Raw genomic sequence first — 16522 nt, forward strand, 5'->3', positions numbered from 1 at the left:
GGGCACGAGGGCGGTCTCCGCAAGGTGTGGGTAAAGTGCATGGGGCACGGGGTTGGGGGGCTGCCACGGGGCTCTTCTAATCCACAAGCACACGGCAGTGCAGGGGGAGCCCCCAGCCAGGCCAATCAGGACACACAGCTCACTTCCCGCCCCCAGAAAACCGCAACAGCACAGACGCCCCAAGCTGTGCGCGGCTGACTCAGACGCTGATTTGCTTTGCAATGACCCCGGAGTGGGTGCTCTGGCTCGGGGACCCAGCCAGGCGTAGCGTGGGTCAGTCTCCCCGTGTCACATGACACCTGCTCAGCCTTCACTGGGTCACGGAGCCCCCCTTCGTGGGGAGCGTGTTCACAGGACCACGGCATTTGGCGGGCGAGCACATACCCCCACACGCGTGCACACACACGTGCACACACACAGATGCAGTTCCTAAACCTTGGGCAGAAATTCCTGGAATCCTGGCCTCCTCGCAGCAGCTCCCTTGTGGCAGGACAGCTGGGATTCCAGCCCAGCACCAGCTCACCTGGCCGTGGCCCGGCACGAGACCCTCTCTGCTGGCGGTGTCCCTATGCCCTCCGACAGCAAATGCTCTGGGTGCGAGGTTCTTACGTGGGGTCCCCCAACACGGCCCCTGCCTCCAGCTGCTTGGGGAGGACACACTGGGGGGCACCCTGCCCAGCATTAGACCCGTGGTGTGGGCTCCTTAGGGGGAACCGGGGAGTGGCAGGAACCGGCCAAAGACTGTTAAGACGCACATTCTCACAAAGACTCATCAGATTCTCAAAGAAGTCTGTGCCCCCACATGTGAAAAACGGCCAGCCTGGCTAACTTCCACGGGCCCTTTCCATGGGGAGCCTCAGTCTGAGGGCTGTTCTGTAAATGCGCCCTTGGTAACCTGTGGTTAAGGCCCAGTGTCACCCCCGGGGAGGGGGGGAGTCCCTGGTTTGGCCATGTGGTTCTTCTCGTTGGAAAGAGACACGTACACATTAGTATTTACATGAATATAACCTTATTCACACCTGGCCTCACCTGACTTCCTTCTCACGGGCAGGCTGTGTCCCTGAGCTCCGCAAATCCAGCCACACGCAGAGAAGACTGGCTCGTAACTCACTGTACCCAGTTACTGCCCCCCACTTGGCACGAGCTTCCGGAGACACCACATTCCACACCTACACCGGGGCCTCCCTGCTACGGAGAACTCGCTCACAGCCCCGGGGCTGCAGGTAAAAGATCTCGGCGAACAGAGATGGGACATGTGGCTGCTGCCCTTTCCTCCCCTGCACCTGGGATCCTGGGACCTCTGAAGCTCGGAGCCGGCTGGCAGGCTGCCCCTCACTCCTTGAGGTCACTGCAGCCCTCGAAGCTTCCTACCCCCGCCCACAGGAACAGCACCAAGATGTCACAGGCCAGGTGGCCTCCCTGGGACTCCCTGGCTCTCCCGTCCCAGAGACCTACCTGCTGGGACATATTTGAAAACTATTTTGTTTTTGTTTTGCAGAAACCCAACTGAAAACACCACGTCACGTGAAACACATTCCTTAGACTGGAGTGCTGAGAAAAATCTGCTCTCCAGATGAAATACTATCAGGCAAATGACCTTTGTTATCCCAGCTTTCCCTTTCCACCCTGGCTACCAGGAAGCTCAGGGGTAAGGACCACAAGTAACTGTAATAACACTCTCTTGCCCCAGAGATTGGTCTTGAAGACCCCTAAGGGTTAGAGCAGAGTTTTACCAGTGGGGCCTGTAGCACGATCATCTGGGAAGCAGGCTAAGACAGATTCCTACTGAACTGGATTCCTTGTGGACACAGTCTTAGAATCTGCAAGATGCCCAAGAGTTCTTGGTCCTTGGGTCAGGCTCTGCGGTCAAAGTGAAATGACACAGCCCATTTCCTAGGACAAAGCAGGCCTTTCTGGAGAATCTGATCTGGCTCTTCCTCCCGTCGTCGTCTTCATCCTTGGGGAGGAGCACACTCTCAGCCCGGGTGCTCTCCGCAGGGGCCACGGGGGACGCAGCAGACACGCGGACTGGGCACGAGGGGCCGGCACTGCTGAGAGGCTGAAGGTGTCAGTCCTTGGCTGGGATGTGCAGGAAGATTCGCAGGACAAGCACGGCGAACGCCAGCTCCATCCCGGACCTCCTAAACCCAGTCCTCATGGGGCTTCAGCTGTTTCCGGGAAGAGTCTAGTCCACCGGAGAAGAGTGCCACCTCCCAACTCAGACACCCAGCCCGGGCCCCCTGCTCCCCTGCTCCCCTGCTCTCCACCCCAACGGGGGCTGCAGATGTTTCTTTCCCCATGAGAACTACCCACAGTGGTGTTAGGACGGGGGGCTATGTTGTGCCCACCGAGTCACACATGAAGATTCTGGGCGGCCAGAGCAGACAAGAGGAGAGAAGCTGCCCCACCAGAAACACACAAGGCAGGAGGAGGGAGCAGAGGGGCTCCGGAGGAGGCCGGCACAGAGCTCTTAAAGGGCAGCCGGGGTGCCTCACACGTCCATGGAGAGTGTTTGAATGCATGGAGTGCTCTGGGGCATTTCCGCGGGGGTGTCCAGCCCCCACATGCACACAGGAACCAGCACGTCCCCAGATGTGCCGAGATGATGGAGACGCGCACTGCCCATAGGTGCGGCCCGGGTGGGGCCTCGCAGGAACCAGCTTGCACACGCTGGGCCCTCTGTCCTCAGCCCACTCCCTTTGGAAGCTCTAGAGGGGGACCCTCCCGTCTCTTGCAGCTCCCGGGGACCAGGTGTCCCTGGGCTTGTGGCCACAACCCTCAGTCTCTGCCTCGGGCACCTGAGGCCCTCCTCTTCTGTGTCCAATTCTCCCTCTGCATCCCTCCTGTGATGGTCTCAGGGCTCAACTGGACAAGCCAGGGTGATCTCACGCAGCCTTGACTTAAACAGACCTGCAGCAACTTTGCTCTCGAAGGTGACGTGCCCAGGTCCCCAGGGTTGGGACTTTATAGGATTGGGGGGCACTTTCAACGTCCCCACACGGTGGCCTCTGGCTTCTCCTGGTGGTTCCTGGGCTCTGGGGGGCCTACAGTAACTGAGGGTCACCTCCTTTACACAAGCTCAGAGGGGACACGAATCTGGGGCTCCATCACCTTCATCACCTGGGCCTGCACTGCCCCTGGGGAGGGGGCCGTCACCTGCCCCCCTTTATCTAATGCCCACATGCCAGACCCGGGCTGAGGCTCTGGGATGGAGAGGGGAGAAGCAGGCATGCTTTCGTTCACTGCACAGAAAGCATAAGACACAGCAGACACCTCGTCTCTGCCCCCAGCAGAGTCCGACTCCCCGCCCACTGCAAGCTGGCCCCCCTCCCTCTGGGGGCTCAGATGCGGGGCGGGGGGGTGGAGAGCCCTCTGGTAGCACAGCATCACCCCGCCCTGTAGACGGAGCTGCCGCGGGCACACGGGGTCCCACAACCTCACAGATGCATAGACAACTCCTCCCCGATGTCCCCGGGGGGCACGAGGCTGGCCTCCCTGTCAGAATCCCCCACAGCCCCGCTCCAAGCCCAAGGACCCCAGCTCCAAATCTCTGGAAGTCCTCATAATAACAGTAGCAGAAAGAAAAGGATAAAAGCCAGGCCTCAGAGTTCTGCCCTGGAGGGGTGCCCCTGGGGCTCCCCTCACCTGCTGGGGACAGGAACACAGGCCCACCTCGGGAAGGAGCCTGGTCTCTGCATCTCACCTCTGGGCCATGCCCCATCTCTGCTCTGCCTGGCACCACGGCTTCAGGGGTCCCCTGCAAAAGCCAGCTAAGGAAGACCTGGTTGTGGGAGGAGGGAGAGAAGGAGAGAGGGAGGGAAGGAGAGAGAGAGGGAGGAAGGAAGGAGGGAGGGAGGATGGGAGCGGAGGGAGGGAAGGAGAAGGGAGAGAGAGGGGAAGGAGGGAAGGAAGGAAGGAGAGAGGGAGGGAGGGAGGACAGGAGGAGCAGTGAAGGGGCCTCCCCTGCTCTCACTCACTCATCAGAGGCTGCCCGGCCCCCTCCCTCCTGCTCCCTCGGGTGGACCCCCCCCCACTATGGCTTTTGCTCCGTGCCCTTGCTGGTCACCACGTGCCACCGAGCTGCTGGACGGTCTGCACAACTGGTCACTTCCAATTACATTTCAGTTTTGTCCCATTATGACACCAAGATTCCCTTATCCCGTATTCCTCTTTGCTGGAAATCATAGTTTATTCCCATTTTTCGCGATCATAAATTGTGCCAAGCTGAACATCCTTAGGTTTGCAAATACACGTCACTCTTCCCTCAGGTTAATCCCCAGGGCGGGATCTGGGGACCAAGGAGGGCACCCATCGTTAAGCAGAGATATCTGTGTACCCAAGCAAAGGGAAGTGCCGGCTCGTGCCTCGGACTATTTCATCATCACGTGGGCCACCTGGGGCATCCCCACGACGGGGCAGCAATGGGGGAAGGGCCCGCGGGGGCACCTGAGCAGCCCCCCTGAGGGTCTCGAGCAGGCGCGATCTTCTCCTTCTGGTGCCCGGCAGCCAGCAGCTCCCACGAAAACAGCTCTTCAAATAAACAAATCATCTGCATCTTATTTTTCATTTTCTGTATTGTCTCATGTTTTGGCACCTCCGGGGTGGGGGTGCTGACGGACCCGGGGGGAGACTGCCCCGCCCAGGCCAACGCCACACGGGGCACACGGCTGAGGATCAAAATGGACCGAGGAGACGACACCACTGTGCGCCCAGCAGGACGGCCAGGATCACAGACCGACGGTCACGGGCGCTGGCAGGGACGCGGAGAACAGGAACCCTCGCACGAGGCCGACTGAAAGGGGAAACGGTTCTCCCAGTTGGGAGAACAGTCTGGCGGCTCCTGAAAGGTTAAACCCAGAGCTGCCTCGAGACGAGGCAAAGCCATCCTTCCTGGCTACGTACTCAGAACACATGGAAACATACGTCCGCGTGGAACTCAGACGGGGATGCTCGCGGCAGCCTCGCTCATCACGGACATTTTAGTGGGAATAGCGCAAATGTCCACCCCTGATGAACAGACACGTGGCATGAGGTCCGCCCATCGCCGAGAAACAGGACCGACACCCTGACACCTGCTCCAACGCGGACGATCCTGAAGACACAGACGGCGACACGGCACGGATGTCCCTGCAGGTGAAGTGTCCGGAAGAGACAAGTCCGCACGGACAGAGGGCGGGCTCCTGGGGAGGTGACCACTAACGGGCTCACGGGTTTTTCTAGGGTGGGGGAAGGGTGCGGGAAGGGTGCTGAACAGGATTTAAGTTGATTGTGCTGAGGACAGCAGAGCTCTGTGAATACACGAAAAAGAGCTGAATGGTACTGCCTTTAAACAGGGGAGCTGTAGGGCGGGTGAATTACATCTCAATAAAGCTATTTCTTAAATTTTGTAGACTGACTCCGTGGTGCCCAGAGATGGGTGGGTGGCCGCAAGGTCCGGCGTGTTTATCTGCCCCCCAGTCAGGAAGTGGGGCTCTGCCCAGGAGAGGGCACCGCGGCCCCTGAGCTCCCTGAGCTCCAGAACTCTTGATGACCAAGCGTCATGTGAAGAGCCAATGACCCCAGGAGCAGAGATAAGTTACAAACAGAGCACTGGACGTAACTAACTGGGAGGAATGCCCGGAACTGGGTCTGCTTGACCGTCGACCCAGCCCTGAGTCACGAGCCTGGCTCTTTCAGCATCAGTGGACGTGGGCCCGAATGCCTGCTGCCCGGCACCCCAGCAGGCAGGAGCCCCCCGTCCAGGGTCAGCACCCTCTACAGTCAAAAGCAAGCCACATAACTTAACCAAGACTCTGTGGGCTTCAGACCAAGAGGCCACCAGATGCCACCATACTGAGGGCCCGTGCCCCTGGGATTTGTGGAGACGGAGCGAGTCACAGCCTCCCGTCACAGACACACTGCTGGTTCTCAGCACTCAGCATGCCCAGGTCACGTAGAACAGGGCTGGCAAGCGTTTCTGTAAACAGCCAGCGAGGATATGTCTTCAGCTCTGCAGACCACACAGTCCGTCACATCCAGGATGCTGCTGGAGCGAGAAAGCAGCCTGAGACGGCATGCAAAGGGGCGGACGTGTCTGCGTGACAATAAAACTTTATTTACAAAAGGCAACCTGTAGACTGGGGGAAACGATTTGCAAATCACACGTCCGGCAAGGGATTAACAGCCATAGCATATAAATACCTCCTATAACGTAATAACCAAAATCAAGCAACCCCATTGGAAAATGGGCAAAGGACTTGGATGGATATTTCTCCAAAGATACAGGGATGGAAAACAAGCCCACGAAGGGACGCGCAGCATCCCCTGTCGTCAGGGAAACGCAAATCAAAACCACAGTGAGACACCACCTCAAGCCCACCAGGGTGACTAGGAGCAAAAAGACAAAACAACGCGCTGGGGAGGGTGTGGAGAAACGGGGACCCTTCTGCATGGCTCCTGGGAAGGTAAAGTGGGGCAGCTGCCCCAGAAAGCAGCTGGCGGCTCCTCTAAGGGAAAGCAGGGTAACCACGTGACCCAGCCAGCCCACGTCCGGGCGCATCTCCAGAAGAAGGGAGAGCAGGGACTCGAACAGGTATTTGCACATCCATTCCCCCAGCAGCACTCCTCACGACAGCTGAAGTTGGAAGAAAGCGACCCAAGCATCCACAGACAGACAGACGAGCGGACAGACAAGACGTGGTCCATCCACGCACCAGACTGTCACTCAGCCTGAACACGGAGGGAGGGACACGCTGACACCGGCCACAGTGTGGATGGACCTGGGGGACGTGATGCTGAGTGAAATAGGCCAGACACAAAGGGACAAATCCTGCAGGATTCACCCACATGAGGTCCCTGGGGTCTCCAGATTCACAGGGACAGAAAGTGGACGGCAGGCACCAGGGCCGGGGGAAGGACGGAAGTCGGTGTCTCAAGGGGACAGTGAGTGGACAGCGGACACCGGGGCCGGGGGAAGGACGGGGGTCGGTGTCTCAGGGGAACAGTGAGTGGACAGCAGACACCGGGGCCGGGGGAAGGACGGAAGTCGGTGTCTCAGGGGGACAGTGAGTGGACAGCGGACACCGGGGCCGGGGGAAGGACGGGGGTCGGTGTCTCAGGGGAACAGTGAGTGGACAGCGGACACCGGGGCCGGGGGAAGGACGGGGTTCGGTGTCTCAGGGGAACAGTGAGTGGACAGCGGACACCGGGGCCGGGGGAAGGACGGGGGTCAGTGTCTCAGGGGAACAGTGAGTGGACAGCGGACACCGGGGCCGGGGGAAGGACGGGGGTCGGTGTCTCAGGGGGACAGTGAGTGGACAGCGGACACCGGGGCCGGGGGAAGGACGGGGGTCGGTGTCTCAGGGGAACAGTGAGTGGACAGCGGACACCGGGGCCGGGGGAAGGACGGGGGTCGGTGTCTCAGGGGAACAGTGAGTGGACAGCGGACACCGGGGCCGGGGGAAGGACGGGGGTCGGTGTCTCAGGGGGACAGTGAGTGGACAGCGGACACCGGGGCCGGGGGAAGGACGGGGGTCGGTGTCTCAGGGGGACAGAGAGTGGACAGCGGACACCGGGGCCGGGGGAAGGACGGGGGTCGGTGTCTCAGGGGGACAGAGAGTGGATGATGGGCGCCAGGGCCAGTTGGGGGAGGGGGGTTGGTACTCTGTCTCCTGCGGACAGAGTCTCTGTTTGGGAAGATGGAAAGTTCTGGAGACGGATGGTGGGGACGGCCACACAAGAGTGTCAATCTGCTTAATGCCCCGAGCTGTGCACTTAAACGCGGCTAAGCGGTACACTTTGTATCATGTGTAATTTACCGCCATAAAACAACGTATTGACAAAAGCAGACGATGGGCAGGATTCGGCGTGTGAGCCAGGCTGTGCCAAGCCCTGACACAACCGCACGCCCGGCCCTGGTTCTGGAGCGAACGCCTGAGCATCGCGGCAGAAGACAGAGTTCTGGCCCGAGCCGCGTGTTCGCAATGCCCGTCTGCTGCCTCGCCCCACCGCCAGGACGATCACCGGGGGGGGACCTGCAGCCCTCCCCGCCATCTGGTTAACCCCGAGGGCGTCTGAGTGCACCCTCCAGCGGCAAGGGTCATTTGAGGCAATAACAAAGAACACTCAGGCAAGCCAGATCCTTGAATTCGCAGGCCAGCACCTTTAATTCGCAGGAGGAAGTAAATTAACTGTCACTGTGAAGTGGAACCTTCTGCCGCTAATTACACGCCATCCTGGCTACTAACTGGAGCACCGCTCAAGGGTCATGTCCGGGCCTCCTGAGTGCGCTGTCAAAAGCCCGAAGCCCAGAATCCACGCAGCTTTATGACGTGATAAACGTCTCCACGCAGACGATGCTGCGGCCAGGGCGTGGGGGACACGAGGGGCCCACACGGGGGCCCCACGGGAGGAGTGGAGGCCCTTAGGACATCGGGAAATCACTGAGGAGCAGGGTCCCTAGGCAGCACTGGGGCGCTCGAGGACCCAGGACGCGCAGCTGAAAGGGAGGAAAAGCAGCCACAAGGAGCCTCAGCCTGACCGCTCCGCCACCAGCCCGGAACACAGCACTGCCCGGCCCACAGGAGCCCAGCGTGCCAGTGAGGGAAAGCCCTCTCCATCCACAGCACAAGGACCTCCATCCATCCTGCCTCTGGCCGAGAGCCCTGGGATGTTCTTTTTGGGCTAGTCTCTCTGTGAACGGCCACCCCGTATCCTAGAGATGGCCAGCTACCACTATGGATTCACCCCTAGCCTTCCGGAGGGGCCCAGACCGGCTCTTTCCTTCTTCCCTCCCTTGTGCGGCAACAACCACCATCACACGAGTGGGGACTCTGCAATCCAGTGCTCCCCACGATCGGGGCGCCAACAGACGTTCCCTCAGAACAGACTCAGGGCCCAGCCCTGACAAAGTGCTTGCAGAGAAATGTCCACAGGGCAGCCCATCACCACAGACCCCAGGACGGTGACAGGCCAGAGCTCCAAGCAACTGGCCAAGTGTCCTTTTCACATAAAGAAACCCAGAAGTAAGAAGGCGTTGGTGCGAGCTGGAGCTCAGCGATGTTCCTCCTGGTCCTGAGCCAACGTGGCCCAGCTGGCCTGAAGCAGACGCCCGCAAAGGCAAGCACAGTGAATGAGCGGGTACTGTGTGCAGGCCAGGGTTCGAAGCCAGGTGGTTCCTGACAAGGGGACAGCATCAGGCATCGGCTGGAGACAGAGGAAGGGGAATCCCAGCTCTGCCCATTCAGCTGGGGCAGCTGGGGCCGGCAGGTTCCTCCACGGAGCCCCCCACCATCTCCCGGCCAGGAGAACGCCCCTCTTTGCCCAGGGGAGGGGCGGGACGCAGCTCAGAGCACATGGAGGAACAGCATGGAAGGGCCTGAACAGGGGAATGAGGTCACACTGGATTTCACGCAGGACTGGGAGTGGCGCCCCCCAAAGCCGAGAGTGACCAGCACAGGGACAGGGTAGGGGCTCTGTCACTTGGCTCTTCCCTGCCGTGTTTATTTCCCCAGGACACACATTCCCACCGGGGTCTCAGAGGGTGAAACAGATCTTAGTGTTTGTAAGTAAAAGGTACAGACATAGAACAGGCTCACAGACGGACCCATAGCATCTCGCAGTAACATTCCACTGGGGTGGACAATTAGGAACAAATGTCTAAAATATCTTCTCGGACAGACAATTAAAAAAGTAAGTTTGAGAAACACTGTCCAAAGGGGTCTGGACCTCCCATACCGTCTCTGACGGTCCCAGCAGCAGGGCCAGGCGAGAGGACCCCGCGTGTGCTCAGCCCAGGCTGGATTTAGCCACTCTGTGCCCACATGGCTGCAAGAGAGGTATGTGCCTGCTGGGTGCCCAATCCTCCCGAGAACAGCAATGACCTTGCTTTCCTTATGCAGACGGTCAAGGTAAGATCCACATGTGGGCAGCACTCAGCAATGCCCGGGTTGTCTGTCTGTTTTTTCGTTTTTTCTTTTTAAAGATTTATTTATTTGACAGAGAGAGAGACAGCCAGCGAGAGAGGGAACACAAGCAGGGGGAGTGGGAGAGGAGGAAGCAGGCCCCCAGTGGAGCACGGAGCCCGATGTGGGGCTCGATCCCAGAACGCTGAAATCACGCCCTGAGCCGAAGGCAGACACTTAACGACTGAGCCACCCAGGTACCCCAACGGATGCCCGTTTTTAACTACAGGTTGCATGTGAACCAATGCCAACAGAGCGCACAGTAGGTGCTCGGTAATAAAACAGGTGCGGGGCACTAGACAATGAGTTCAGGGCATGCCTTAATCTGCAGAAACACAAAGCCTGGGCTTCCTTCCATCGTTCCCTGCCCCCAGGCACAAACGGGTGTCTCCCCTGGGGCCATGCAAAAATGGGGCAGGGACACTCAGAGCAGTCCCCTCGTCCACCACTGACCCTCAGCCGCACTGGCTGGGTCCAGCGTGGGCAGGGCAGCTAGAAGCAGAGAGGAAAAGGCAGGGCTGGGGCCTCTAGCCATGGCCCTGTTAAGTCCCCTCAAGGTCACATCAGCCAGTGACCAGGGGGCAGCTTTGTTTCCCCAGCCTTGAGGACAACTCGATCCACCCTCTTCCCATCCTAACACAAAACCAGGGGCCCAATCTCAAGGAACTGACAATCCTCTGGCCACAGTGCAAAAGGGATGAGAGGCAGACCACAGCATGACAGGGGTGACCAGCTTACAGGTGAAAAGGACAAGGAGGAAATGCTTGAACTCACCAGAGCTGTTGGCAGACGGGGTCCTGCAGAAAAACGTCTTGGAACAGGCGCTGTCAGTATTCCGGTGGGCCAAGGCACAGAGACTGGAGGGACTTCGAAAGCTGGGAGAGACAAGAGGACCAGAACACGGTCAGACAGAAGCTATCAAGAGGCAGAATGTTAAAACTCCAAGTGGATCTGGATATCTCTGAGCCAAAAACCAGGGCTTGCATTTATGCTTCCAGAAAGATGGTGTAGGCGTACTTTTCCCAATTCCTCCCACAAAGAGCAATTAAAACACCAGGATGTTGTACAGAAAACAAACACGAGTCTCTGAAAGGGGGAGAGAAGGAGGAAGCCTGGAAAGGGACTGGGGGCCCCGAGGAATGGCACGAGGGGTCCGGTCTCTGGGGTGGGGTTTGCCTCATCCATCCCAGACTTGGAGCTGGAGAGCCAGAAACCCACACACCAGGAGAAGCAGACAGAAAGCCACCATGGATGACCGTTCTCTCTCGCCAAGGGACCAGAAGAGTGGCAGCCTAGTGAGACAATGTGTTGGACAATGAGCACGCAACAGACACCCAAGAAAAACACACCCACCCAGACCCACGGCAGCAAAGGCAGAGGGGGAGCCCACACTTCCAAACTGCGTGGCTGTAACAGGCACCCCAAACCCCTACTGGGGTGGTGTTAAATAAGCCGGAAAAAGGAGCTGGGACTTTCCTCCCCACTGGGTGGTAACAAATGCTCCTCGCATTCCACTGTATTGGTGTAGGCAGTGCGGGGAGCCTGGGTTTCCACACCCACCATGGGGCAGTAACAAGGCACCCCTCCCTCACCCCACTGGACTGGTGTCAGGAAAGAGCTAATGGAGCATCAGGACCTTCTCCATCGCCAACAGAAATGAGGCCACCCCACCACGGTGCTGGTGGGTACCATGTAGCAAGCAGGAGCCCCCAACCCCACCGGCAACAACAAGGAGTTTCCCCACCTGAGTATCGACAGAGGCCAACTGGGGAACTAGACTTCTCTGCCCACCTGGCAGTGACAGGGGAGCACCCCTCCACCCCTGCAAGAGCCATGGCAGAGAACACCAGCTGAAGCAGAGGCTTCACGGTCGCAAAACATCATACGCATGTACACATTTCCACTGAAAATCATTCATCATCCCAAGAACCAGGAAGATCTCAGGTGGGACAAGGACAACCAATGGCTGCGGACACTGAGATGACAGAAATGTTAGAATTACCTGACAAAGAGTTTAAGGCAGTCACGATAAGAAAGCTTCAATAAGCCATTACAGACATGCTGGAAACAGATGAAAAACAAAGTTTCGTTAAAAAAACCAACAACAACGACATCAAATCTCAGCAAAGAAGTGGAGACAAACAAGAACCAAGTAGAAATGTTAGAAGTGAAAAACGCAGTAACTCAAACAAGCAGTTCAGTGGACGGACTCAACAGCAGGGAGGGGACAGAAGTAACCCATGAACTGGAAGACGGGCCAACAGATATTACCTAAACTGCACAAGAGAGAAAAGAGACTAAAAATTAAAAGTAACCAGAGCCTCAGGGACGACTGCACCTATAACTTCACTGAAGTCCCAGAAAAAGAGATGGGGCGGTCTGAAAAAGTACTCAAGAACATAACAGTTGAAAATATCCTAAATTTGGCAAAAGACATAAACCTACAGATTCGAGAAAGTTTAACAAATCCTAAATAGAATAAAACCAAGGAAATTCACACCAAGATGCACCATAATTAAACTTCTGAAAACTAATAACAAAGAAAAATCTTGAAAGCAGACAGAGAAAAATGATACCTTATGTATAATGGGGAAATAACTGGAGTAATAGTGTATTTCCCATCAGGAACCGTCAAGGCCACACGCAATATATTTGGAGTAATGAAAGAAAATAACTATCAGTCTAGAATTCTATATCCAGCAAAAACATCCTGTAAGAGGGATGGCCGGGTGGCTCAGTCGGTTAGGTATCTGCCTTTGGCTCAGGTCATGATCCCAGGGTCCTGGGATTGAATCCCACATCGGGCTCCCTGCTCAGCAGGGAGCCTGCATCTCCCTCTGCCTGCTTCTCTCTCTCTGACAAAATAAATAAATAAAATCTTTATTTATTTATCTCCGACAAATAAATAAACAAAAATATATCCTGTGAGAATACAGAAAATCAAGATATTCTTGTATGAAAGGAAACCAAGAGAATTTGTGATCAGTAGACCTATCCTAAAAGAATGGCTAAAGAAACTCTTTAAACAGAAAGGAAACAATAAAAGAAAGAATCTTAGAACACTGGGAAGGAAAAAAGAACACAGTAAGCAAAAATATGAATAAGTACAATGGGCTTTCCTTCTCCTCCCAAATTTCCTAAATTAAGGTTAACAGTTGAAGCAAAAATGACAATGCAATCAGACTTGGTTCTAAATGTATGTAGAGAAAATATTTAAGACAGTTATGTTGCAAGTGGGGGATGGTAAAAAGACATAAAAGGAAGTAAGGTTTATATATTTCACTCAAACTGGTATCACAGTAGATGGTGGTAAAGTTATACTTACAGAATACAATGCCTAGAGCATCACTTAGAAAGCTATGGAAAGCTCAAAAACAATTACAGGTAAATCCAAGTGGAATTCTAAAAATATTCAAATGACCCGCAAAAAGGCAGAAAAAAGATAATGGATATGAAAAACAGAGAAAACAAACATAAAACAAACAAACAAAAGGCAGACATAAGCCCTAACACATCAATAATTACATTACAGCTAAATGGTCAAAATACCAGTTAAATGACAGAGATTGGCCAACTGGACTAAAGAAATTGTAAAAGACCCAATTATATTAGGTCCACAAAAACTGACTTCAAATAGTTACATAGTCAGGATGAAAAAAGATATGCAAATAATAACCACAGGGAGATAGGCATGGCTATCCTGACGTTAGATAAAGGAGACTTCAGAACAAAGAAAACTACCACAGAGGAGAACATTATATAGCGACAAAAGGTCAATCCACCGAGAAGAATAGCAACCTTCAATGTATATGCACCAAACAAAAGAGGAGGAAAATGCGTAAAGCAAAAAATGGATAGAAGCGAAAGGAAAAAGAGACAAATCCGCAATTACAGTTGCACCTTCAACACCCCCATCTCAACAACTGATAGATAACGAGACAGAACAGTCAGCAAGGATGTGGGAGAGCTCAACCAGCAGATTCTAAGTGATATTCGTAGAACCTTCCAGTCAATCACAGCGGAATACACACGCTTTCCTGAGTGCTCATGGAACATAGAGCAAAACAGACCATGCCAGGGCCACAAAACCACCTCTACACATTTAAAAGTGAAACCATACATAACGTGTTCTCTGACCACGACCGATTCAAATTAGAAATCCATAACTGAAAGGTGACAGAAAGCTCCAAATACTTTAAAACTATAAAAGCACGCTTCTAAATAATTCATGCATTAAAGAAAAAGTTTCAAAGGAAAATTTTGTAAATACATGAACTGAACAAAAACAAAAAAGTAAAGCATACCAAACTCTGTGGGACACAGCTAAAGCACTAATAAGGCAAATATTTATAGCACTAAATGCATATGTCAAATAAAAGGAATAATCTGAAATCGAAGTCTAAGTTTCTATCTCAGGAAGTGAGCAAAAGGAGAGGAAAATAAATCCAAAGCAAGCAAAATGTACTCAAAATGGATCGGAGATGTAAATGTAAAATGTGAAACTATCAAACTTTCAGAAAAACGACATTTTCTCATAGGAGGAAAATCTTCAGGGTCTAGAACAAGACAACCAATTCTCAGACTGGATGTCAGAAGCAGCAGCCACACACAGAAAACAATGGATAAACTGGACCAGCATTTGTCCATGAAAGACCTGGTACGAGGATGAAGATACAGATCACAGACTGGGAGAAAATGCTCACAAACCACGTAGCTAACAAAGGACTAGAGGCTATAATGGGAAGAACTCCCAAAACTTAACAGTTCAGTTAAAGCATGAACAGAAGACGCAAGGGGACACTTCAGGAGGGACGACAGCCCGACGCGGATCGCCAAGGGAAAGGCGCTCAACACCGTCACCGCTAACGGAACGTCCGTCAAAGCAGCGAGGCATCACTACGCACCTGTCCACACAGCTAAACTAACACCAAACGCTGGAGAGAGGACTGCTCGCATGTTGCTGGTGGGGATGTGAAACGATGCAAACTTTCGGGAAAAATGGGGCGGTTTCTTAAAAATCTAACCATGCAACGATCAGACGACCCAGGGTTTGCACTCAGGGCATTTATCCTAGAGATATGAATGTGTGTGTTCACCCAAAAACCTATACACTGACGTTTGCGGCAGCTTCATGCACAACAGCCGGAAACCGCCAACAACCCAGATGCCCCTCAAAGGTGGAGCGGTCACACACGCCGATGCGTACGTGCCACGGAACACCACGCAGCAAGTGACGGGCGTGGACCCACACAGCAACCTCTGCAGCCACGCCCAGGGAGGAAAGCCAATCCCGAAAGGCTGTGTGCTGTGGGATTCCACTTTGCACAACTGTCGCAATGACAAAATGGCAGAGATGGAGAGCAGATCGGTGGTTGCCCGGGCGGGGAGCTGGGGGCAGGGGGAGGTCTGCGTCTAAGGAAGCACCACCCAAGGGATGCTCCCGGTGCTGACGGAAATACCCATGTCTCCGCTGCATCGTTGCCAGCACCCTGGTCGTAAGAAGACAGTGGGGTTTTGCAGGATTTTGCTGCTGGGGATAAACTGGGTAAAAGGTACAGGGGGTTACGGGGGATTAACTCTCTCTCACAACTGCAATTATTTAAAATGGAAAAGATTTATTATTTTTCCAAGTACATGTGGAAAACAACAAAAAGCACTTAAAGAGAGTTACCCATGTGACCGAGGACACGAAATTCCACTCCCGGGCTGTGCCTAAACCCGACAGAAAGAAACCACACGTCCACACCCGTGTTCACAGCAGTGCTATTTATAATAAGCAAAAAGCAGCACAAATGTCCACCGACTAATGAACAGATACGCAAAGTGTGGTCCAGGCACGCTCCGGCACGCCGTTCCACCACGAGACGGCGGGAGGCTCGGGCACGTGTCGCAGCCTGCGTGAGCACGAGATGCCTGGCGGAAAGCAGCACGTCAGAGATGACCCCGTGTTGCAAGGGCCGGGGGGCGGAGGGGGATGCCAGTGTGGGGCAGTGGCATGGGCACGGGGTTTGTTCTGGGGGGACGAGAATGTTCCAAAATTGACCATGGTGTTGGCTGCACAATCCTGTGAATACACTGAAAAGAACACTGCATCGTACACTTACAGCGGGGATCGTGTGGTCTACGAAATATGTCCCCATACATTGCTGGAAACACGAAAGCTCTGACCGTGTTCTAGGAAATTTTAAAAGCATCCATTTTCGAGTGATCCTCCCTGTGCCCCACAGAGAGTAAGTAAATTATTGAACTATTTAAAAATGTTAGCCTTCTGCCGTCTGCGTCTATTTTTAGAAGGGCTCATCATTTCCAGGGAGATTGAAATCGTAATTGTGCAGCGTTCTGAAGGAGCGCTGCAGCCCTCAGGAAACATCCCGGGTACAGAGTGGCCCCATGTCCCAGGCCAAGGGGGGCAGCCCAGACTCCAGGAAGCCGACACCAGCCGTGCGCCCTGGACAGACCCAGCCTGGCCCAGCCCTGGGGGCCTCTTCTGGAAGGCACAGTAAGGTCACGGTTTCTGGAGTCGGTCTGCCTGATTGCACAGCCCACCGGCTGCCCGTGCTCCTGCCGATTCTGGAATGGCG

At 54.7% G+C, this 16522-nt stretch overlaps 1 protein-coding gene across 7 annotated transcripts in view; it reads right to left on the reverse strand.

Annotated features, from left to right (window-relative positions):
* The window catches only part of SHANK2 (SH3 and multiple ankyrin repeat domains 2), a 503557-nt gene that overhangs the window by 464761 nt on the left and 22274 nt on the right, over positions 1 to 16522 (reverse strand). For all 7 annotated transcript variants that reach the window (XM_087855105.1, XM_045775905.2, XM_087855101.1 and 4 more), the window contains exon 2: positions 10716 to 10816. The gene's annotated coding sequence lies outside the window, so the exon portion shown is untranslated. The remainder of the gene's footprint in view (positions 1 to 10715; positions 10817 to 16522) is intronic.

This window comes from Ursus americanus, chromosome 24, assembly GCF_024610735.1.
Source record: "Ursus americanus isolate L20-20 chromosome 24, mUrsAme1.1.p, whole genome shotgun sequence".
Taxonomy (NCBI): domain Eukaryota; kingdom Metazoa; phylum Chordata; class Mammalia; order Carnivora; family Ursidae; genus Ursus; species Ursus americanus.